The sequence below is a fragment of the Leptodactylus fuscus genome, chromosome 8 (genome assembly GCF_031893055.1).
Source record: "Leptodactylus fuscus isolate aLepFus1 chromosome 8, aLepFus1.hap2, whole genome shotgun sequence".
In the NCBI taxonomy this organism is placed as follows: Eukaryota; Metazoa; Chordata; class Amphibia; order Anura; family Leptodactylidae; genus Leptodactylus; species Leptodactylus fuscus.
The window spans coordinates 52,587,369-52,612,486 of NC_134272.1; positions in this window are offsets into that span (position 1 = coordinate 52,587,369).

A 25,118-nucleotide genomic window follows, 5' to 3' on the forward strand; every position below is an offset into this window, starting at 1 on the left:
CAGCAACCCACCCTCATTGACGACGATGAGATGCAGTTGCTGTCAGGGCAGCCAGTTGACATGCGCATTGTGCAGGAGGAGGAGGCGAGACAGTAGTTGGAAGAGGAGGTGGTGGACGACGAGGACACCGACCCAACCTGGACAAGGCGGATGTCAAGCTGGGAAAGTAGTGTGGATGTTGAGGCAGGTGCAGCACCAAAAAGGGTAGCTAGAGGCAGAGGTCAACAGCTTCGCCGAAGCCAGGCCAGACCCGGAATGTCCGAAGATGTTCCCTTTTGTACCCAGCCCAGAAAAACTCCCCCATCGAGGGCACGTTTCTCGAAGGTGTAGAGTTTTTTCAAGGAATGCGCCGAGGACAGATATAGTGTCGTCTACACAATTTGCCTCTCGAAATCGAGTAGGGGCCCTGAGAAGAGCAACCTGTCCACCACTTCAATGCACCGTCATTTGGAATCCAAGCAATGGAATCAGTGGCAGGCAGCAACGGCAGGACAAACGTCGCCCGCCGTTCATGCCACTGCCTCTGCTCACAGTGCTGGCGATGCACTCCAGAGGACGAGCCAGGACATCACTTCATCTGCCTCCGCCACTTTGTTGACTTCTCCCTCATCCTCCCCTGTTTCTGTCTTATCTCCTTCTCCTGCACCATCAAAGGCACCATCAGGCGCTTCTTTACAACAACCCACCATCTCTCAGACATTGGAGCGCCGGCAGAAATACACCGCTAACCACCCACCCACGCAAGCCTAGAACGCCAACATCGCTAAACTGCTGGCCCAGGAGAGGTTGGCGTTCCGGCTTGTTGAAACTCCCGCCTTCCTGGACCTGATGGCAACTGTGGCACCTCACTATGCCGTCCCTAGCCGTCTCAACTTCTCCCGGTGTGGCGTCCCCGCCTTGCACCAGCACGTGTCACTCAACATCAGGTGGGCCCTTAGTTCCGCGCTTTGCTGCAAGGTCCACTTGACCACCGACACTTGGACAAGCGCCTGTGGTCAGGGATGCTGCTTATCTTTAAGGACAGGCAGGGTGAATGTGGTGGAGTCTGGTCCCGGGGTGCAAACTGAGGTACCCTATCTCCTCTCCCAGGCCAAAATTCATGGCAGGAGTAGACTGAAACCCTACGACGCTGCAACCTCCACCACAGCTACTAGCGGCAAACGCTAAAACACTGGTGTGGGGAGACGTCAGCAGGCGGTGCTGAAGCTCATCAGCTTGGGGGACAGACAGCACAGTGCCTCCGAGGTCAGGGATGCCATCCTGGCTGAGATGGCATTTTTTTTTTTTCCCTGCTACACCTGGGGCCTGGCATTTTTACGCCTGTGATAATGGCTGGAACCTGGTAGCGGCTCTGGAGCTTGCCAGCCTCCAACACGTTCCATGTTTGGCCCACGTCTAACCTAGTGGTGCAAAGTTTTTTGAAAACATACCCAAATGTACCGAAGCTACTGTTGAAAATGCGGCGCTTGTGCGCCCACTTTTGCAAGTGCACAGGAGTCGCTGCTAGCCTAAAAACACTCTAGCAAGGCCTACATCTGTCCAAACACCGGCTGTTGTCCATCATTCACACACGCTGAAACCCTACAATACCATATCTTGAGCAGGGTGTGTGAGCTGCACAGACCTTTGATGGAGTTCCATCTACAAAACCCAAGGGTTCCTCAAAGTCAGCTCCCAAAGTTTCTGCACCATGAGTTTCCAGGGGTGGCAGAGTTATGGCTAGGGGCAGAGGCATGGATAGGGATGATGTCTAGGGGCAAAAGCAGTGTGGATGTGGAGGCAAGCTAAGCAGGAAAAACTGGGGGTACAAGCTAAGACATGGACTGGGGTGATGTCTAGGGGCAAAAGCAGTGTGGATGTGGAGGCAAGCTAAGCAGGAAAAACTGGGGGTACAAGCTAAGGCATGGACTAGGGTGATGTCTAGGGGCAAAAGCAGTGTGGATGTGGAGGCAAGCAAAGCAGGGAAAATGGTGGCTAGAGGCAAAGGGATGTCCATAGGCAGCAAGGGCAAAGATGCAAAACTCTCCCCTGTTTCAAGAATTTTCCTGACTTGTCTCCCCACAAAACATTCCTGGGAGGAGGGCTGAAACACCACCCTCCTCCTCCTCCGCTGTTAGATTGACCCCAGCTACGAGCTGAAAACGCTGCAACACTGGTGTGGGGAGACGTCAGCAGGCTGGGCTGAAGCTCATCAGCTTGGGAGACGGACAGCACACTGCCTCTGAGGTCAGGGATGCCATCCTGGATGAGATGGCAATTTGTTTATCCCCGCTGCCCCTGGGGCCAGGCTTTTTTGTCTTGTTGGAGGGCTCTGGAGCTTGCCAGCCTCCAACACGTTCCATGCCTGGCCCACGTGTTCAATGTAGTGGTGCAATGATTTTTAAAAACATACCCCAAATTAGCTGAGCTAAGGGTGAAAGTGCGGCACTTGGACACCCACTTTCCCAAGTCTACAGTACCTGGAGCTAGCCGCAATACACTCCAGCAAGGCCTACATCTGCCTGAAGCACCTACTGTTGTGCGAGGTCACCACACGCTCTTACCCTAGATACCGTATGTTCAGCAGGGTGTGTGAGCAGCAGAGACCTTTGATGGAGTACCAGCTACAAAACCCAAGGGTTCCTCAGAGTCAGCTCCCTCACTTTCTGCACCATGAGTTTCCATGGGTGGCAGACTTATGGCTAGAGGCACAGGCATGGATAGGGGTGATGTGTAGGGGCAAAAGCAGTGTGGATGTGGAGGCAAGCTAAGCAGCAAAAACTGGGGGTACAAGCAGCCGGTGGCATCATCACTGACAAGCACAGCTGTCTGTCAGCTGACAGGCTGACTTTCACCAAAATGAACAGACAATGGATAGACTCATCATATACATGTCAGTTACATGACAAATTTAGTGCAATTTGCAAGTCCAAGATGGGTTGGAGATCTGCGGAGAGGAATCTCGCCACCTCTTGCGGGTGCCATCATTTGGAAGGCAAGCCCTGGGCTCAGTGGGTGAGAGCAAGCGCAGGATAATCGTCGTTTGGCCTGGCGGCCACTGCCTCTCCCACTGTTGACAGGGCTGGCGCTGCAGTCCAGACCAGCAGCCAGGACACCTCCACATCTGCCTCTGACACTTTGGGGAGTTCACCCTTATCCTCACCTTTTCCTGCCATTTCTCCTTTTGCCCGCGCCATCATGCGCCTCTTCCCAGCAACTCCCCATCTCCCAAGCCTTTCATTTCATGCTAAAGTACAGCGCAACCCACCCACATGCCCAAGGCTTCAACGGCCTCATCTCAAGAAATCTGGCCCAGGAGATGTTGGAATCCCGGCTGGGGGACACTCTGCCCTTTTTGGGCAGAGTGTCTACTGCGCCACCGCACTGTGCCGTCCACACCAGCACTTTCCCCCAAACATGAGGCGGTCCCTAAATTCAGCGCTTAGCCCTAAAGTTCCATGTGACCAGTTACGAATGGACAAGTGCATGCAGACAGGGATGCTACCTTTCAATTTGGGCACAGTGGTTGAATGTAGTTGAGGCGTGGACCGGGTCGCAAAATGTGGTGGCCTGACTTGTCTCCCCACACAACATTCCTGGGAGGAGGGCTGAAACACCACCCTCCTCCGCTATTAAATTGACCCCAGCTACGAGCTGGAAACGCTGCAACACTGGTGTGGGGAGACGTCAGCGGGCCGTGCTGAAGCTCATCAGCTTGGGGGCCAGACAGCACACTGCCTACAAAGTGAGTCATGCCATCCTCGATGAGACGGCAATGTGGTTTTTGCCACTGCACCTGGGCCCAGGCATGTTGTCATGTGTGATAATGGCCGTAACCTGGGATTGGCTCTGTAGCTTGGCAGCCTGCAACATATTCCATGCCTGGGCCACGTTTTTAACTCATTGCTGCTAATCATTTTAAAAAGGTACCCCAATGTTCCTGAGCTACTGGTGAAAGTAGGCGCTTGTGCGGATAGTTTTTAAAGTCTATAGTTGCCGCTGCTAGCCTCTATGCACTCCTACAACGCCTGTACCTGCTGGAACAACGGCTGTTGTGCGACGTCTCCACACTGCTGGCACTAAACATATCATGTGTTGAGCAGAGTGTGTGAGCAGCACAGACCTTTGATGTAGTTCCAACTCCAAAACCCTCGGGTTCGTCAAAGTCAACTCCCTCAGTTGCTCAACCATGAGTGGCCATGGATGTCAGACTTATGTGAAATCCCATCCCATCCATTGCACTGGACACGAAACATTAGCACAACTTCGGATATGGCAGCTGCGTTAAGCAGGGTGCAGGGTACAACACAGACCAGGCCCGAGCACCAGGAACAGGTGTTAGAAATACTGCAGCATCCGCCATTTCCTTCCAATTTTGGGGTTTTGGACCCGCCACCGACTTGTCTGGACCTAAGTGGGGATCATGAGACACAGTTGCCATCAGGGCAAGCTGTGGTCATGTGCGGTTTGCAGTAAGGGGCCAGTGCGCAATTGGAAGAGGAGTTGGTGGATGACGAGGCCACCGACCCCACATGGACAGGGGTGATGTCTAGGGGCTAAAGCAGTGTAGATGTAGAGGGAAGCTAAATCAACAAAAAACCTGGGTAGAAGCAAAGGCATAAACTGGGGTGATGTTTAGGGGCTAAAGCAGTGTAGATGTGGAGGGAAGCTAAGCAGCAAAAACAGTGGGTAGAAGCAAAGGCATGCAAAACTCTACCCTGTTGGAAGACTTATTCCTAGGTCTGGAACACGTTAATGGCCCCCCTGGACAAATTACTGCCACTCAGGGGCCTAGTGTCACCAGGAGGGACAAGTATAGGCGCATGTTGTGGGAATACCTGGCCGACACCAGCTCTGTCCTCTCCGATCCCTCTGTGCTCTACAGCCTACACTTATTTTCTCATCTTTTTTTCTGAACTGCACATCTCTTGCCTGCTTCCTTTGGGATCTTAGAAATGGTGGTCCACTTCCACAGATGGTAACTTCAATAGACAGTGTAACGGGAGTAGCTGAGGGATCGCTGTCTTAACCACTTTTTGGCACAAAATTAACTTCCAAAGCCAAATATGGTGCAAGTATATGATGCAAGGACACCTACACACCTATCTCTGACACATTGGGGAGTTCACCCTCATGCGCCCTTTTGGCCTGCACCATCATGCGCCTCTTCCCAGCCACTCCACATTTCCCAAGCTTTTCATTGCAGGCAGAAGTACAACACAACCCACCCCCATGCCCAAGCCTTTAACAGCCTCATCGATAAACTGCTGGCCCTGGAGATGTTGGTGTTTGTTTATGCTTCTGGAGACCCAGGCCTTCCGTCAGCAGATGGCAGCTGGGGCACCTCCCTATGCTGGGCCTAGCCGTTACTACTTCTCTTGGTGTGCTGTCCCTGCCTTGCGCCTGCATGTGTCCCATAACATCAGTCGGACCCAGAGCTCTGCGCTTTGCTGCAAGGTCCACTTGACCACCGACACATGGACAAGCGCCTGTGGTCAGGGATGCTGCAGTGCTTATCTTTAATGACAGGCAGGGTGAATGTGGTGGAGTCTGTTCCCCGGGTGCAAACTGGGGTGGCCTATCTCCTCTCCCAGGCCAAAATTCATGGCAGGAGTAGACTGAAACCCTACAATGCTGCAACCTCCACCCCAGCTACTAGCGGAAAACACTGTAACACTGGCATGGGGAGATGTCAGCAGGCCGTGCTGAAACTGATCAGCTTGGGGGACAGACAGCACAGTGCCTCCGAGGTCAGGGATGCCATCCTGGCTGAGATGGCATTTTTTTTTTTCCCTGCTACACCTGGGGCCTGGCATTTTTGCGCCTGTGATAATGGCTGGAACCTGGTAGCAGATCTGGAGCTTGCCAGACTCAAACACGGTCCACGCATGGCCCACGTTTTTCAACTTGTTGGTGCCATGTTTCTTTGAAACCTACACCATTGTGCCTGATATACAGGTCAAAGTGGGGCCATTTTCGTAAGTGAGAACTAGCCTCTGCTAGGCAGAAAACATTCAGAGCACACTCCTCTCATCTTCGCACCGTTGGCTGGCGGAGGAAGACGAGGGGGTTGGAGTGGCATCTGATGTCCCTGTCCCACACGAGGCTAGAGGGTGCACTTCAGTGCAGCCCATTGCTTCACCACAAATGGTGTGAAGGGGAGTGGAAAATGGAGGAAATGGAGAGTGACCCTTACAGTTGGGGCCAGCAAAGGCATGCCAAGTAACACACTGGCACACATGGCTGACTTCATCTTGGGTTGCTTTTCAACACATATTTCACATCATGAAGAACAAATAATACTGGATTTTTACAAGCCTCGAACCCCGGTCTAGGTCTAATGTCTGTTCCTTTCTTATATTAGGGGAGAGGGAAAAAAAATTACTTCAGTGATACGTTTAGCGTACATAGACTGACTATTAATGTGCATCCCACTTAGTGTTGTTAGGGTTACACACTGTCACAACCTGGCTAAAGCTTCTATAGCTGTTAATAAAGTCAACATAACTTTACGGTATCCAAAAAGACAGCTGGTACCGACAGAGCAAGACAAATGTCAACCAAAGCTGTGAGCTCTGAACACCCACAGTGACTTTGGCGTCATCATCATTATAAGGGAGCGGGTGGTAATAAATAACTTGGCAGTGCCTAAAACCCAAAAAGCTTATACAACTATATTTACATTAAGATACACAAATGACACTTTTCAGTAGCATGTCATGAAACAAGCTGATAAGCTCTTCCTTTGTGCAGTGCTATTTGAAAGTTAAACGCTGCCTTTATTTTAATTCTGGAGAAGGTGCAGACATTAGATTTAGAACATGTTGTCTTCATTGTCCAAATCCTCTATATAGGTAACGTGTTTTTCGGGCCGAGCTGTCTGGGAACGAGCTGGTGCAGCACTGACAACCTGGGTGAATATGGCAAGAGCCTGAGATGTAGGGTGAATGAATCCCCAAATTATTTGTGGAATTCCCAGTGAGACAATGGCACTATCTACCAGTAGCAAAAATTGTGGGTGCACGTAACCCCAATATATTCTTTGAATTCCCAGTCAGACAATGGCACTGTATAGCAGTAGCAAAAATTGTGGGTGCACGTAACCCCAATATATTCTTTGAATTCCCAGTGAGACAATGGCACTGTATAGCAGTAGCAAAAATTGTGGGTGCACATAACCCCCATATATTCTTTGAATTCCCAGTCAGACAATGGCACTATATACCAGTAGCAAGAAATGAGGGTATTTGTAACCCCAATATATTCTTTGAATTCCCAGTCAGACAATGGCACTATATACCAGTAGCAAAAATTGTGGGTGCACGTAACCCCAATATATTCTTTGAATTACCAGTCAGAAACTGGCACTATATAGCAGTAGCAAAAATTGTGGGTGCACATAACCCCAATATATTCTTTGAATTCCCAGTGAGACAATGGCACTATATACCAGTAGCAAAAATTGTGGGTGCACGTAACCCCAATATATTCTTTGAATTCCCAGTGAGACAATGGCACTATATACCAGTAGCAAAAATTGTGGGTGCACGTAACCCCAATATATTCTTTGAATTCCCAGTGAGACAATGGCACTATATACCAGTAGCAAAAATTGTGGGTGCACGTAACCCCAATATATTCTTTGAATTCCCAGTCAGACAATGGCACTATATACCAGTAGCAAAAATAGTGGGTGTATATAGCCCCAATTCTATTGCTAGGGGACTTGCAGGGTATTTCTGAGGTGAAGGTGGGGGGGCACACCGTTGGAACGGGGATTTGGGGTGTATATATGGGGTATACGGGAATACACTGTCAGTGTGTTCCATTCAGGATCCTGGGAAAGCTGGGTTGCGGCGATTGAGCCCGTCAGTGCCACGTTACACTGACAAGCTTCTCCCTGGAATTTAGCTCTTATAAGAACTGTTGGTTGTCTTCTCCTTCCTATCCTAGCCTGTCCCTGCCTACCCAGAATCTAACCCCTAGCTAACTGGACGGAAACCTCCGTCCCCGGTGAATTGCAAGCTCAGAATGACGCGAAGCTGGGCGTCGCTGTTCTTTTAAATTAGAGGTCACATGTTTTCGGCAGCCAATGGGTTTTGCCTACTTTTTTCAACGTCACCGGTGTCGTAGTTCCCCTCGATTCCCCTCCCACCTTCCCTGGCGCCTTTTTTGCTCCAATAACAGCGCAGGGTAGGTGGGAGGGGAATCGAGTAATGGCGCACTTTACCACGCGGTGTTCGATTCGATTCGAACATGCCGAACAGCCTAATATCCGATCGAACATGAGTTCGATAGAACACTGTTCGCTCATCTCTAGAAATGAACAAACAAGTTTGTAATGAGCTGGGTCATTATGAATTTTCTAAGTCTCAGGTTCGCCACCTACTAACCATTATTATACTCTGTTGTCTCTTCAGATCCCAGAGTATAATAATCAGAGGTACATGGGAGGTGCAGAAAAATAATAAACAGTCATATTCACCTTCCCTCACCTCTCGTGAGTAGAGATGAGCGAACACTAAAATGTTCGAGGTTCGAAATTCGATTCGAACAGCCGCTCACTGTTCGAGTGTTCGAATGGGTTTCGAACCCCATTATAGTCTATGGGGAACATAAACTCGTTAAGGGGGAAACCCAAATTCGTGTCTGGAGGGTCACCAAGTCCACTATGACACCCCAGGAAATGATACCAACACCCTGGAATGACACTGGGACAGCAGGGGAAGCATGTCTGGGGGCATAAAAGTCACTTTATTTCATGGAAATCCCTGTCAGTTTGCGATTTTCGCAAGCTAACTTTTCCCCATAGAAATGCATTGGCCAGTGCTGATTGGCCAGAGTACGGAACTCGACCAATCAGCGCTGGCTCTGCTGGAGGAGGCGGAGTCTAAGATAGCTCCACACCAGTCTCCATTCAGGTCCGACCTTAGACTCCGCCTCCTCCGGCAGAGCCAGCGCTGATTGGCCGAAGGCTGGCCAATGCATTCCTATGCGAATGCAGACTTAGCAGTGCTGAGTCAGTTTTGCTCAACTACACATCTGATGCACACTCGGCACTGCTACATCAGATGTAGCAATCTGATGTAGCAGAGCCGAGGGTGCACTAGAACCCCTGTGCAAACTCAGTTCACGCTAATAGAATGCATTGGCCAGCGCTGATTGGCCAATGCATTCTATTAGCCCGATGAAGTAGAGCTGAATGTGTGTGCTAAGCACACACATTCAACACTGCTTCATCAAGCCAATACAATGCATTAGCCAGTGCTGATTGGCCAGAGTACGGAATTCGGCCAATCAGCGCTGGCCAATGCATTCTATTAGCCCGATGAAGTAGAGCTGAATGTGTGTGCTAAGCACACACATTCAGCACTGCTTCATCAAGCCAATACAATGCATTAGCCAGTGCTGATTGGCCAGAGTACGGAATTCGGCCAATCAGCGCTGGCTCTGCTGGAGGAGGCGGAGTCTAAGATAGCTCCACACCAGTCTCCATTCAGGTCCGACCTTAGACTCCGCCTCCTCCGGCAGAGCCAGCGCTGATTGGCCGAAGGCTGGCCAATGCATTCCTATGCGAATGCAGACTTAGCAGTGCTGAGTCAGTTTTGCTCAACTACACATCTGATGCACACTCGGCACTGCTACATCAGATGTAGCAATCTGATGTAGCAGAGCCGAGGGTGCACTAGAACCCCTGTGCAAACTCAGTTCACGCTAATAGAATGCATTGGCCAGCGCTGATTGGCCAATGCATTCTATTAGCCCGATGAAGTAGAGCTGAATGTGTGTGCTAAGCACACACATTCAGCACTGCTTCATCAAGCCAATACAATGCATTAGCCAGTGCTGATTGGCCAGAGTACGGAATTCGGCCAATCAGCGCTGGCTCTGCTGGAGGAGGCGGAGTCTAAGGTCGGACCTGAATGGAGACTGGTGTGGAGCGATCTTAGACTCCGCCTCCTCCAGCAGAGCCAGCGCTGATTGGCCGAATTCCGTACTCTGGCCAATCAGCACTGGCTAATGCATTGTATTGGCGTGATGAAGCAGTGCTGAATGTGTGTGCTTAGCACACACATTCAGCTCTACTTCATCGGGCTAATAGAATGCATTGGCCAATCAGCGCTGGCCAATGCATTCTATTAGCTTGATGAAGCAGAGTGTGCACAAGGGTTCAAGCGCACCCTCGGCTCTGATGTAGCAGAGCCGAGGCTGCACAAGGGTTCAAGCGCACCCTCGGCTCTGATGTAGGAGAGCCGAGGGTGCACTTGAACCCTTGTGCAGCCTCGGCTCTGCTACATCAGAGCCGAGGGTGCGCTTGAACCCTTGTGCACACTCTGCTTCATCAAGCTAATAGAATGCATTGGCCAGCGCTGATTGGCCAATGTATTCTATTAGCCTGATGAAGTAGAGCTGAATGTGTGTGCTAAGCACACACATTCAGCTCTACTTCATCGGGCTAATAGAATGCATTGGCCAGCGCTGATTGGCCAGAGTACGGAACTCGACCAATCAGCGCTGGCTCTGCTGGAGGAGGCGGAGTCTAAGATCGCTCCACACCAGTCTCCATTCAGGTCCGACCTTAGACTCCGCCTCCTCCAGCAGAGCCAGCGCTGATTGGCCGAATTCCGTACTCTGGCCAATCAGCACTGGCTAATGCATTGTATTGGCTTGATGAAGCAGTGCTGAATGTGTGTGCTTAGCACACACATTCAGCTCTACTTCATCGGGCTAATAGAATGCATTGGCCAATCAGCGCTGGCCAATGCATTCTATTAGTGTGAACTGAGTTTGCACAGGGGTTCTAGTGCACCCTCGGCTCTGCTACATCAGATTGCTACATCTGATGTAGCAGTGCCGAGTGTGCATCAGATGTGTAGTTGAGCAAAACTGACTCAGCACTGCTAAGTCTCTGCATTCGCATAGGAATGCATTGGCCAGCCTTCGGCCAATCAGCGCTGGCTCTGCCGGAGGAGGCGGAGTCTAAGGTCGGACCTGAATGGAGACTGGTGTGGAGCGATCTTAGACTCCGCCTCCTCCAGCAGAGCCAGCGCTGATTGGTCGAGTTCCGTACTCTGGCCAATCAGCGCTGGCCAATGCATTCTATTAGCCCGATGAAGTAGAGCTGAATGTGTGTGCTTAGCACACACATTCAGCTCTACTTCATCAGGCTAATAGAATACATTGGCCAATCAGCGCTGGCCAATGCATTCTATTAGCTTGATGAAGCAGAGTGTGCACAAGGGTTCAAGCGCACCCTCGGCTCTGATGTAGCAGAGCTGAGGGTGCACAAGGGTTCAAGTGCACCCTCGGCTCTCCTACATCAGAGCCGAGGGTGCGCTTGAACCCTTGTGCAGCCTCGGCTCTGCTACATCAGAGCCGAGGGTGCGCTTGAACCCTTGTGCACACTCTGCTTCATCAAGCTAATAGAATGCATTGGCCAGCGCTGATTGGCCAGAGTACGGAATTCGGCCAATCAGCGCTGGCCAATGCATCCCTATGGGAAAAAGTTTATCTCACAAAAATCACAATTACACACCCGATAGAGCCCCAAAAAGTTATTTTTAATAACATTCCCCCCTAAATAAAGGTTATCCCTAGCTATCCCTGCCTGTACAGCTATCCCTGTCTCATAGTCACAAAGTTCACATTCTCATATGACCCGGATTTGAAATCCACTATTCGTCTAAAATGGAGGTCACCTGATTTCGGCAGCCAATGACTTTTTCCAATTTTTTTCAATGCCCCCAGTGTCGTAGTTCCTGTCCCACCTCCCCTGCGCTGTTATTGGTGCAAAAAAGGCGCCAGGGAAGGTGGGAGGGGAATCGAATTTTGGCGCACTTTACCACGTGGTGTTCGATTCGATTCGAACATGGCGAACACCCTGATATCCGATCGAACATGTGTTCGATAGAACACTGTTCGCTCATCTCTACTCGTGAGCTCCTTTATGGCATTCTGTAATCTGTCTGGAGTCCTCCGGCCTTTTCTGGACTCCTGGGTGACATAAGCTACCCCAGTGCACCTCTGAGGCCCGTGATTGGACTCGCTTCATAAGATTTACCCCACGGTACCCAGTACCTGCTGGCGCTGTGGTTCTGCTGTGGGCTCTCCCCTCCACATTTGGTGGGAGTGTAGGGAGATCTAGGCATTCTGGTCTTCCATATTCTGTCTTTTCACTAAGGTTAGCGGACGATAAGTGGTCCCTTCCCCTAAACTGGTTCTCCTTTCTCTCAACCCTCGTAGGCTATCCCAGGTAAAGAGCGACCTCCTGCGTCACTTTCTCATGGCTGCCAGGATGGGTATCCCATGCCACTGGCATAGCTCTGTAACCCCCTCTTTGATGGAGTGGCTCCAAGAATTCCACCTCATGAGGAGGATGGAGGCCTTGATTGCGGAGGATTCTCTTGCCTCCTTTAAGTTTGAGACCCTCTGGCGGCCATGGTTAGTGTTTTGGGATCCGAGTTCTCTAACCTATTCTCATAACCCTCCCTGGTCCCGCCTCCCCTCTGCCCTGGTAACCTCTGCCCCTTCCTCTCGTCTCCCCCCTCAATATCTGTGTGCTCCCCCCTCGTGTCTTATTGTCTCCCCCTCCCTCTTTCTCTTACCCCTGTTCTTCTCCTTCTTTCCTGTTTTTGTACTTGCATGGACACGCTTTTGATGTTTGCACCATTGCTTGTATTCTGTACTGTGCATTTACCCTGGGGGGGGGTTTATGAAAAACTTAATAAAAAAAAAATTATACCCACTTCTGAGGCCTGAGATCAGGCAACAGCAGACCAAAGGGCTGCTGATCACATCCAGGAGGCCACAAAGGGCTGGAAGACACCCAGGAGAGAGCACCAGATGCCGCAAGGGAGCCCACAAGAAGTGAGGGAAGGTGAATTAAAAAAAAAAAAAAAAAAAAAAAAAAAAAAAATCAGCAAACTGTATAGCGGAGGTTAACTGCCAGAATGGTTGGTGCACGCTGGGCCGGTCCAGGAGAGAGATGCCACGCAAAAGTGGTAATTCCAGCACCTGTAAAGCAAAGTAGATTAAAACATCAAATCCTTCATTAGAACATTAGCAAAGATGTGAACACATCAAATGGAAAACATGTATTTTTCTACATCTCCTCTGGGCTTATTATATACTGGGGTCTGAGAAGATGGTGGGCAAGCTTGAGAATATTCGCAAAACAAATCTCTCAAGGTATGAGTATCTCTAGTACTTTCCAAAAATACATCTCATCAGACAAAAAATAAGCTCTTATATGGAGATGTTGAAGGAAATCTAAAACAGTTGTGGATCTGGAAATGCAGAAAGACAGATGAACTGATGTCCAAATTGGGCAGCATCCTTAAGGGTTAATATATTTTTAAAGAATACAATAGATAGATAATAATAGCTAATTCACCAAAGGTACTTTGACTGACAGATGTAAATGGCTTCCATAACAGAAATGCAGAATTAATTCTAAAGTTTTTTTTCTAAAGTATTTTTTTTACCATCAACAGTCAAATAGTTTGATTAGGTGTTAATAAAAGCTGTGATCTGGTGCTGAACATCAGAACATAAAATGTGACATCTCTTTGATTCATAACAAAGACTCCTGTCAAAACTGCCTATTCTGATATGAAGCCTCAATTCTCCATGTGTACCCATTCTGCAAAGTTTAGTCTTCATTGTCTCAACCTAGACAAGTAATAGTGACGAATGGAGCCAGACAACGATCCAACTAGATTACAACACCTATTACTGATTTTGAAAAATGCCCTTCTGTTTAGACACATCCATCATAGAGTGACGTCCACATTTAAATGGCTCAAAACTCTACAATGACATTTATTTTTACACTTACACATAAAATTCATACACCGAGTTTCCAGTGACTAATTCCAGTGGGGCTGCCAGACGCTTGACAGAATACTCTGTTGTTGTGAAGAGGGTTGATTGGGCTTTCTTGCCAAATTCATAAAAAATTTTGATATTAAAAAATGTAATATTACTAAATCACCTGCATATACTTAAAGAACTCCGGTAAATTTCCTTCCCGATTGAAAATGAGTTACTGAATAATTTACTGATAACTTTGTTGAAAGTTATATTCTTCCCTCCTTAACACTGACCTCCTCTCTGTTCTTCTTATACAGTGTTACCTGTATAAGCAGATAGTGCCAGATTTAGGGAGCCTTCACACGATGTAATGCTGCACTCATTCTGATCGTAAAAACATGTTCAGAATGAGTGCGTAAAAAGCAGCTCTCATTGACTTGAATGGGAGCCGGCATACGTGCGCTCCCCATTGAACTCAATGGGAGGCTTTTTTCCCTAGCTTTCAATGTATTACGCACGTATGCCAGCTCCCATTCAAGTAAATGGGAGCTGCTTTTTACGCACTCATTCTGAACGTGTTTTTATGATCAGAATGAGCGCAGCGTTACATCGTGTGAAGGCTCCCTAAGACTCTCATAAACTGTCACCAGAAGTGTCTGACTGAGGTTTACTTCCCTCTATCTTTTGAGAACCCATGCATGCTTGGTCAAACTGAGTATGCATGTGTATGGAGGAGCGGTGAGGTACGAGAGGTAACATCAGAGCCAAAATCAGGGGATTTTCAATAACAAACCAAAGGTCAGTCTTAGAGATGAGTGAATCAAAGCTGACAAAGTGGAATTTCAGGAAATATTTGATTCACATTGAATCTGGATTTCCTCACGGTTAGTGGAAACAAATCGCATTTTTTCCTAAAATGGCTGCTGGGTGCCATAGGAAACTGAGGTGTGTTTGGGGGTCAGAGGGAACTTCTACCTCTCAATGATCTGTGCCAGCAGGTGTTTGCTGTTTAACACAAGCAGCATTGACTGGCTATGGCGTCAGCTCCTATATGTACAGCTGATATTGGGAAGGGCTCAGAAAATAAAATTCCGGCTGCCTGCAATTACCATTAGTAGAACCTTATTACCTACTGCCATGTATTTAAAGAGAACATTTCACCCCTTCTGATGAGTCCAGATCTTTACAGGAATTAGTAGGCGCAGCTCCGCTAATTCTGGCAGAGTTGGAATTTTTTGTTCCTTTAACCCTCATCGTTCCCTAGCAATCAATGCTCTTAGTTTTGGTGCCTGATATGCTATTCAGTCTGTACTGTCAGGTGGGCGGTGTCAGGCAGGAGCAGAAAAGAGGGGTGATTCTGAGCTCTGACACTGATTGCACCTCTGATTGGAGCTCTGAATCACCCCCTCCCCCCCCCCACCCCCTTTTGACATTTAGAGCTTAAATAGCCCATCAGGCACCAAAACTTCTGCACTTGTTGCTCAGGAATGGTGAGGACTATAGAAAAAATTTCAACAGTATCAGAATTACTGGAGCAGCTCTTATTAACATATGTTAAGAACCACAATGGTGGAGGTGGTGAAAGGTTTCCTTTAAAGAGGATCTGTCATCAAGAAGAAAATACTAAATGCCATACATCATTTGATCCTAGTAGTACCCTGACCAATTTGGGTTTTTCCTTTTTACAATCCATCCATCTGTTCAAAAGATATGGCCCCTAAAAAGTTATAGCTCTGAGTTTCCAATTGGGCAGTATCCTTTTTTATTTCTCTAAGAAAATGAAAGGTTCCCTCCCATATGGAGAATCAGAGTTAGATTATGTAAAACCTTCCAAGGACCGTATCTTCTCAATAGGTATATGGATTTTAAAAAGAAAAACGCCAAAATGTTCAATACCTCATCGAGAATTAAATGGCGTATATTATTTAGCATTTTCTACTTGGTGATAGGTCCTCATTAACTCAATAACAACACAGTATGCATTGGTGATTGCAGATTATGGGGATAACGTCTATCCTTATGGAGAGACCACCTTCTCAGGTGTGTGGAGACTTATACAGCCATAGTTGCTCCACTGCAAGGGAACATGGGAAGAATATGCATATTCTTCTCTTGGTGATTGCAGGCAGCCAACATTTAATCTATCAATTCCAAACCCCCTTAAAAATGAATATAAGGATGTAAAGACCCCAGTATCTTATGAGACACCATTTAAAAGTTGTAACTTTTCACTTCCAGTAAAAATAACTCTTCCTGAATGTTACTGAATGGTGTTCATACCTGAACTCATGAACTCTAGAAATTCAGATATGTAAAAGATCTGTTTATCATCATGTTAATAACAGGGTATTTAATTATTAGGAAAAGGGATTTGAGAGTAGGTCTAATGGTCAACTCCTTTAATAACCACATGAAATATGAATATTTTATCCATTTTCAAATAAACCTAAAACTACATATTTTTAATGCAGGAACTTTTTTTATATAAATTACTGATAATAGATGTTGTTTGACATTTCTTTATTTTATAGTCTCAAATGTGTAATAATGAGAGGAAATTAAACCAAGAAAGAGACAAATTTTAAAGATGGATAAGTGCAGCTTATTAGTGAAAAAAATAGTGAATAGTAATAGAGAAAGGGAAGCAGAAAGTAATTACTAAAAACAAGGGAAAGTTTTCTCTTTTTTTTTTTTTTTTTTTAAATATCATTATCAGAGATGAGGGAGTAGTGAAATATTCAACATTCGATATTCATTTCGAGTAGAGCCTCAATATTCAACTACTCGATTGAATATCGAATCCCATTACAGTCTATGGGAAAAAATGCTCGTTTCAGGGGAAACCACTGTTTGACTAAAGGAGAGTCACCAAGTCCACGAGTAGCAGGAGGAGTGTGTTTAGGAGGAGCGCTGTGCAGTTAAAGCACACGGACCCCATAGATTATAAAGGGTCCGTGCGCTTTAACTGCACAGCGCTTGCAGTTGCGCTGATATTCTGTTCGGGGGGGGTCCTCCTGCGGACTCCGTCCGGATGGGAGGCAAGTGCTAATGTGAACTTACTCGTCCTGCAGAACCATTATTGATTGGCCGAATGCTATACAGTGTATAGCATTCAGCCAATCAACGCTGGTTCTGCAGCATGCTCTTCTTTGCTAGTCAGGAGAGCTGGCAGCTTGCGGTTATGCGAGAGCTGACTTTTTCTCATAGGAATGCATTAACCAACGTTGATTGGCCAGTGTACAGCATTTGGCCAATCAACGCTGGTTCTGCCGGAGGCTCGAGTGTGACGAGGCGGAGTCTAAGATCGGACCACAGCAGTCTCCATTGTGGTCCGATCTTAGAACCAGCGTTGATTGGCCGAATGCTGTACACTGTATAGCATTCGGCCAATCAATGCTGGTCAATGCATTCCTATGAGAAAAAGTCAGCTCCCGCATAACCGAAAGCTGCCAGCTCTCCCGACTAGCAAAGAAGAGCCTGCTGCAGAACCAGCGTTGATTTTCCGAATGCTATGCACTATATAGCATTCAGCCAATCAATGCTGGTTCTGAATCAAATCTTTTCTGCGAATAGGAGTAGTATTGGAACAAGTACGAGGATTTCAAATACCATAGTATTCTATCGAATACCTACTCGATTGAATACTACTTGCTCATCTCTAATCATTATCCTAAAGGAAGTGACAAGGACTTGCGTAGCTATTTTTCACTTGCACGAGATTGATGAAGACCTCTTACATTCTTTGGTATTATGAGAATTCCAATTCCTTTTCTGAACATACTGACCCACATCATGTTATGTAATATTATGTAAAATAGTAGAGAGATAGATAGAGAGATAGAATCTATCTATCTATCTCTCTCTCTATCTATCTATCTGATAATATGAAAAAATATTTCAATTATCCAAAATTATTATGTTATCATCAGTTAAAAAAATGCAAGGGGAAAACATAGCCAAATAGGGTAATAGGAATACACGATAAACTTAGTAGCAATGAATAGGGCGACTGTGGCACAAAAAGCCATTAGTTTGAATTATATTTCAATTCATCTTACAATTAGCTGTCCTTTTGATGGGCAGATATTTTGATCTTTTTTTCTTCAAATCAGTTGAAAATTGATATAAATTGATGCAGACAGATCATAAGTGCAATGCATTTAAGTCTGTTATAAAGCAAATGAAAAAGCACTTTTAGGGCTACATTCACACAACAGAGGTGCAAAACAACCGTGAAAAATGTCCATTGCACCTGAGGGGCACCCGTTTTCACAGATCCCCCATACATCTGAGTCTCTATTCACTTACAAGTTTTAAGGAAATAGCTCTTCTTACTCTATGGGTAACAAAACTTCCACTTGAATCAACCAATTATCGAACTGTGTTCTCCAAAAAAAGGCATAAAATGTAACTTTTATTAATATATTATTAAAATATTAACCCCGGGTATAAAAAATAAAATAAATGATCTCACTACATACCCTACACTCTATTGAGTTAGAATTACTGGGTATTAATCCTAAGAGGTGAAAATTGTTGTCTTATTTATTTTTCCCGCTTGTTCACCCAGAAAGCAAGAGTAATCTTCAATAATTCAAGATGTATCTAACCCTTTATATCAAAGGTGATAAGGTATATATTTTACTAAACTGGAAGAGATAATATATTCCCAAATTTAGCAACCAATAGACAGATGTCTTTACTGATATCTAAAAGAAGGACAATTTCAATACAATGCTGTCCATATATGGTAGAAATGGATTTTAGTATGGCTAAACTAATAGCCCATACTCCTTTGTGGACCCATTCCTCCAATTAAGTATTTAGTCAATGTAATAGCTGATAGTAGTTGCTAACGGAGGTCCTATAAAAGAATAAATCCCTAGGTCCTCATTCACATGTAACAGTCTTGTCTCAACGCGTTTCTCTCCTCTACTAAGGAGTTCATCAGGAGACTAAATGACTACTAGAGTCCGCAGAGCGAATAGTGAAATATTCAATATCCGATATCCGTTTCAAGTAGCCCCTCAATATTCGACTATTCAACAGAATGTCGAATCCCAATATAGTCTATGGGGGAAAAAATGCTCGTTTCAGGGGAAACCACAATTCGACTAATGAGTCACCACGTCCACTATGACACCCCAGGAAATGATGCCTGGAATGCAACTGGGACAGCAGGGGAAGCATGCCTGGGGGCATCTAACACGCCCAAGTCCCAGGATTACCCCACTATCACAGCCTATCAACTAGACACTCCAAACTCAATATGGAAATGGGCAAAAATACTTGGAAACCTTCTTTCCTCCACAATAGTATGGACAGAAACACAAATTTAAAGCTAAAGAAACATTAGAATGCACCCCTTTAAATCACGTTGCTCATGATAACCACAGATGGCATAGGCAATGGGAAATCCAACAGTCCCCACCCTTAACTTTCAGTGTGTGTGTGATGTGGTGAGACCTCCAAAAATTACTATTCTGGCCCTTCATGTGTGCCCTTCCAAATTAAGTTAGAGGCCCTTAAGCTGAGCTACCAGCAGAGATTGAGGCCCTTCAGGTGACTTGAGCCTTTTACCAGCATAGTTTTAGACCCTTTAAGTCAGTTCAGCCTTGCACCAGCGGAGTGTTAAGCCCTTTAAGTGAGTTGTGCCTTGCACCAGCAGAGTTTTAGGCCCTTTGGGTGAGTTGAGCCTTTAACCAGCAGAGATTTCTTGGCTATTTGGGTGAGTTGAGCCTTGCACCAGCGGAGTGTTAAGCCCTTTAAGTGAGTTGTGCCTTGCACCAGCAGAGTTTTAGGCCCTTTGGGTGAGTTGAGCCTTTAACCAGCAGAGATTTGTTGGCCCTTTGGGTGAGTTGAGTTTTGCAGCAGCCCCTTTGAAATTGTTAGCCCCTAAAATGGTGGTTCCAAAACCATGACTCTCATTGTGTGGGATTGATGCAGTGGATTGGAGTGAGGACCCAGACATTGACCTTGATTTTGATTGTGAAATTGATAAAATTTTGGCATTAAGTCCTGGAAGTAACTTATATTTAGAGAACTGTAAAGGTGGAGAATTGGCTGCAACCACTACTAGCAGTAATGGTCCTCTAATATTGGACTCTACATTACCTCTACAGGGTTCTGATCAGGTGTTAATAGTCCAAACAACATGCTCCAATACTTTAGATGTAGATCACAAACCACATTCCCTTCTAACACCGGAATTAACCAAGGTTCATCATCATCCTGCTAAGATGGAGCCACTAAAGGAAACCTTGCCTTCCAAGGCATGTTTTGTAGCTGCAACAGAGCTAAATCTATTAATCGACTCATTTAATGAGCCTAATAACATAATGCGGAGATTATTGCCAAATTAGTATTTCTATTCCAAAAGGAACAGATTCCCAGCTATGGACAGCGCTGTTTCGATCTGTTGGATCTCCTCAGCATAGCATAGGGATACTAGTTTGGCAGCGTGAGAGACTATAGACCAGGATCAGGGGATAATCATACTCATTAGGGAGAGTGTGCACCTTCACAGGTGTATGGAGACTTACAAGCCATTTCTGCTCTGCTAGGGATTATGGAATTAGGGATTTTTTGGAACTGAACAAAATTCAAAGTGTCAAAAGACTTTAGAGACTTTTGAAAGTAATGGGATCCAGAATGAGGAGTTCATCACAAGGCTGACAACTCCAAATGCTGCATCACAAGCAACCAGCAGTCAGACTAAGACTGTCTCTTCTTCAAGTAAGGCACAAGATTCTTTGGAACCAGAACAGGAAAACCCAGTGATTGCCATTGCAGCAGTGCCTAGGCCATCTTTCAGAGCAGTTCATTCAGAGATTGAGTTGGAGAAAAATAAGAATATTTACTGTGATCGAGTCTTCATGCACATTAGTGAAAATAAAAAAAAATAAAAAAAACTTGAGTCTTCAATGGTTTTGGCTTTTTTTTTTATTTTATATTTCCTACCCACTGGCTAACACAGTACAAAAACAAATATTTTCCTTGCACATTAGTGGGCATGGACAACTTAACATAGAAGATCCTCATGCTGAGCTGGCCTCATTACTGAACAAGATCAACCAGGATAATCAGGGCTGGAAACAGCCATCACATCTTACCGAAAGGAATCACCCTCGGTTTGGAAAGAAGCCATCTAAAACGTTGCACCTTTAATTGAGTTGAGCATTGCACCAGCAGAATGTTAGGCCCTTTGGGTGAGTTGAGCTTTAACCAGCAGTGTTTTTGGCCCTTTGGGAGAATTGAGCCTTGCACCAGCAGTGTTTTTGGCCCTTGGGGTGGATTGAGCCTCTAACCAGCTTATTTTTTGTCCCTTTGGGTGAACTGAGCCTTTAGCATGCAGCATGTTAGGCCCTTGGGGTGAGTTGAACTTTAACCAGCAGTGGTTTTGGCCCTTTGGGAGAATTGAGCCTTGCACCAGCAGTGTTTTTGGCCCTTGGGGTGGAATGAGCCTCTAACCAGCATAGTTTTTGGCCCTTTGGTGAGTTGAGCCTTTAACCACCAGCATGTTAGGCCCTTTGGGTGAGTTGAGCCTTTAAACAGCAGACTTTTAGTTTTTGGCTCTTGAGATGAATTGATGATTGTAGGAGCATAATATTATGCTCCTATGAGATGAATTGAGCCTTGTAGGAGCCTAATATTATGCTCTATGGATGAATAGAGCCTTGTCGGAGCATAATATTAGGCCCTTGAGGTGACCCTTAACCCCTTCCCGACATGCGCTGTAATAGTACGGCGCATGTCGGGTCTGTAACTATGGCTTTAAGCAGTAGACAACCGGCTCTAATGCCGGAGGCATTAACCCATTTTCCCGGCGGCGCATGGGCGCCGCCATTTTGTCCAGGATCGCCGGCTCCTGGAGCATGCTCCAGGGCTGACGTCATGTTGCCATGACAGCCGGGAGCCTGTACAAGGCTCCCAGGCTTGTCTGCAAATTGTCTCTTTTGCTGGTCTATGCAGCCTGCAAAAGAGAGGATGATTTTTTGCAATGCATTAGCATTGTAATGCATTGCATTAGTGATCAGACCCCCTGGGGTTCAACACCCCTAGGGGGTCTAATAAATGCAAAAAAAAAAAAATATATATATAAAAAATATAAAAAGTATTAAAAGTTCAAATCACTCCCCTTTCCCTAGAACACATATAAAAGTAGTTAAAAACTGTGAAACATATACATGTTAGGTATCCCCGCGTCCAAAATCGCCCGCTCTACAAATCTATAAAAATATTTTTCCTTTTCGGTAAACGCCGTAGCGGGAAAAATAGTCAAAATTGCCAAACCGCCGTTTTTTCACTGTTTTGATTCTGATAAAAATTTGAATAAAAAGTGATCAAAGCAATAACACTTCCCGAAAATGGTAGAACTAAAAAGTACACCCGGCCCCGCAAAAAAAGACGCCCTATGCATCCCCGTACACTTACGTATAAAAAAGTTACGGCCATCGGAATATAGCGACTTTTAGAAAAAAAAATTTTAACACAGTTTTGGAATTTTTTAAAGGGGTCAAAATGTAAATAAAACCATATAAATTTGGTATCCCTGGAACCGTACCAAAACACAGAATATAGGGGACATGTCATTTTGGCTGCACAGTGAACGCCGTAAAACCAAAGCCCGTAAGAAAGTCGCAGAAATGCATTTTTTCTTCAAATCCACCCCATTCTGAATTTTTTTCCTGCTTCCCAGTACATTATATAGAATAATTAATGGTGGTATCATGAAGAAAAATTTGTCCCGCAAAAATTAAGACCTCATATGGCTCTGGGAGAGGAGAAATAAAAAAGTTATGGGGTTTAGAAGGAGGGGAGTCAAAAACGAAAATCAAAAAATGCCATGGGCGGAAGGGGTTAATGGGGTGATTTTAAATTTTGTTTTTCAACTGTGATGGTGGAAGAGGAACTGAAGAGCTGGAGCACACACATGCAACTTCATGTTGGGGTGCTTGACACTGGTGGACATGCAAATGATGGGTCAATCCAGTGGCAGTTCATTTTGGTCAGCGTCAGCTGGTCAGCACTGTCAGCTGACAGACGGTTGCACTTATCAGTGATGATGCCACCGGCTGCGCTGAAGACCTTTTCCGATAGAATGCTGGCGGCAGGGAAGGACAGCACCTCCAAGGTGTAAAGTGCAAGTTCCAGCCACAAGTCCAACTTTGACACCCAATAAGTGTAGGGTGCAGAGGGATCGGAGGGGACAGGGCTATGGTCGGCCAGGTACTCCTGCAACATGCGCCTATACTTGTCCCTCCTGGTGACACTAGGCCCCTCAGTGGTGCTAGTTTGGCCAGGGGGTGCCATTAATGTGGTCAGCCAGGTATTCACACAACTTGCGCCTATACTTGTACATCCTGGTGACACTAGGCCCCTCAGTGGTGGTAGTTTGGCGGGGGGGTGCCAATAAGGTGTCCCACACCTTGGAGAGTGTGCCCCTGGCGGGTGTGGTCCAGATGGCAGTTGTTAGCCTCTTGGAGGAACTGTCCTCTCTGCCGCCAACGAAAGTTGATGGAAACATTTCTATTGTATTTTGTACAAGTTGCTTGTTGCAATCATGAATGTGATTGGCCCTCCCCTCTACTGCAATGAAAGATGATATATTATTTTTATACCGGGGGTCGAGGATTGCAAAATTCCAGTATTGGTTGCTCGCCAGGATTTTGACAATGCGTTTCTCACTGTAAAAGCAACCCAACATGTAGTCAGTCATGTGTGCCAGAGTGTTAATTGGCATGACTTCACTGCCCCCACCGGAAGGGTCACTGTCCATTTCCTCCTCTTCCTCCTCCCCTTCGCCCCATTTGAAGCAATGGGACGCACTGAACTTCCCTGCTAGCCTCGTGTTTGACAATGATCTGACAGGAGTATGCACTGACTATCCTGCTGGGATGGGTCTGCTCCTATCCCAGACTCCTCAGAGTGCAATGCGTTATTCCTGATGGCGATGAGGGATTCTCCCATCACACACAGGAGCGGGATGGTTATGCTCACTAGTGCATTGTCACAGCTGACCCTCTTGGTGGACTCCTCAAAGACACGTAGTATCTCGCATAAGTCTGCCATCCATGGACACTCATGGTGCAGAAACTGTGGGAGTTGACTTTGAGAAACCCTTGGGTTTTGTAGATGGTACTCCATCAAGGGACTCTGCTGCTCACACACCCTGCTCAACATGTGGTACGTCGAGTTCCAGCATGTGGGGACGTCACACAACAGTCGGTGTTCAGGCAGATGTAGGCGTTGCTGGATGGTTCGGAGGCTAGCAGTGGATACTGTCGACTTACAAAAGTGGGCGCACAAGCACCGCACTTTCACCAGTAGCTCATGAATGTTGGGGTACATTTTTAAAATCCGTTGCACCACTAAGTTGAAAACGTGAGCCAGCATTGGAACATGTTGGAGGCTGGCAAGCTCCAGAGCCGCTACCAGGTTCCAGCCGTTATCGCACATGACCATGCCTAGGCCCAGATGCAGCGGCACAAACCACAATGACTTCTCATCGAGGATGGCATCCCTCACCTCGCAGGCAGTGTGCTGTCTGTCCCCCAAGCTGAGCTTTAGCATGGCTTGCTGACGTCTCCTCATGCCAGTGCTGTAGTGTTTCCAGCTCACAGCTGGGGTTGATGTTACGGTGGTGGAGGAGAAGGAGGAGGGGGAGGGTGGTTCTGAATCTTGGGCAGGGAGAGAAGGTAGGCCGCCCACTTTGCGACCCGGTCCCAGCCTCCACTTCATTCACCCAGTGTGCCATGAGTGATATGTAGCGTCCCTGTCCACATTCACTTGTCCACGTGTCAGTGGTCAAGTAGACCTTACTGCTAAGTGCGGAACTAAGGCCACGCCTGATGTTACGCGACACGTGCTGGTGAAAGGCGGGGACGGCACACCGGGAACAGTAGTGACGGCTAGGGACAGCATAGCGAGGTGCCGCACTTGCCATCAGGTGACGGAAGGCCTGAGTCTCCACAAGCCTGAACGGCAACATCTCCAGGGCCAGCAGTTTGGGGATATGCCGTTTAAGGCTTTGGCATACGGGTGGGTTGCGCTATATTTTTGCCTGCACTCCAACACCTGGGAGATGGTGGATTGCTGGGAAGTGGCGCATGATGATGCAGAAGAAGGTGTAGAGGCAGGAAAAGGGGAGGATGAGGGTGAAGTCCCCAAAGTGACAGAGGCAGAGGCAGATGTGGAGGTGTCCTGGCTGGTGGTCTGGACTGCAGCAACCGCACTGGACACAGTGCGGTAGAGCTAGTGGAGGCAATGCCAGACGACGACTGTCCTGCGTTTGCTCTCTCCCACTGAGCCCAGTGTTTGCCTTCCAA